This window comes from Trypanosoma equiperdum (assembly GCF_001457755.1).
Source record: "Trypanosoma equiperdum strain OVI genome assembly, contig: ctg_1426, whole genome shotgun sequence".
Taxonomy (NCBI): domain Eukaryota; phylum Euglenozoa; class Kinetoplastea; order Trypanosomatida; family Trypanosomatidae; genus Trypanosoma; species Trypanosoma equiperdum.
The window spans coordinates 9,327-9,946 of record NW_027123423.1 but is presented as its reverse complement, the minus strand read 5'-3'; positions in this window follow the sequence as shown (position 1 = coordinate 9,946).

Sequence of the window (620 nt, the reverse complement as noted above, 5' to 3'; positions counted from 1 at the left end):
ACATGCAGTCCTATCAGTTCCGTCTCTTGCACATCCAGTTGCAGCTTCTTCCTCTGTTGCTGCCTCTCCCGTTCCTGCTGCTGTGTTTTCTGTTCCTGGTTTAGGTTTGCATTCCTTTGTGGTTGTGTTGTAAATACAACTTGCGCTAGGGCACTGATCGGCTGTTTCTGCTGGTGATTTGCAGCCATCAGTTGAGGATCCTTGGGCCTTTTTGTTCTCAGTTTTCGTTCCTGTTACCACTGGTGTTGCTGCACTGGCTATTAGACTGTATAGTAGTGCTGCTCGGTCTTCTAGGTTGATAAGCTCAGTTTCGAGTTTTGAGATTTGATTTATGGCTTGCTTGACCTCTTTTATCTTTTCTGCTGCGGCCAGCATCTCTATGAACCAGTAAAGCCCCTGTATGCCGCCCTCTTCCTGTGCTTGTGCCGAATAATCAACGCACAGCTTGCTGGCGCTTTCCTTGCATTCATTTGTGTCCGAGTTTCCTAAGTAAGCGACGGCTTGAGCCGACGGATCTTTTGTGGCATCACCGGTTACGCTGCCTATGAAATTTGCTAGTGCTCTGTATATTGCTTCTGGGCTGCACGGCCGCCTGGGGTGCTTTGTTGCATCCTGTGATT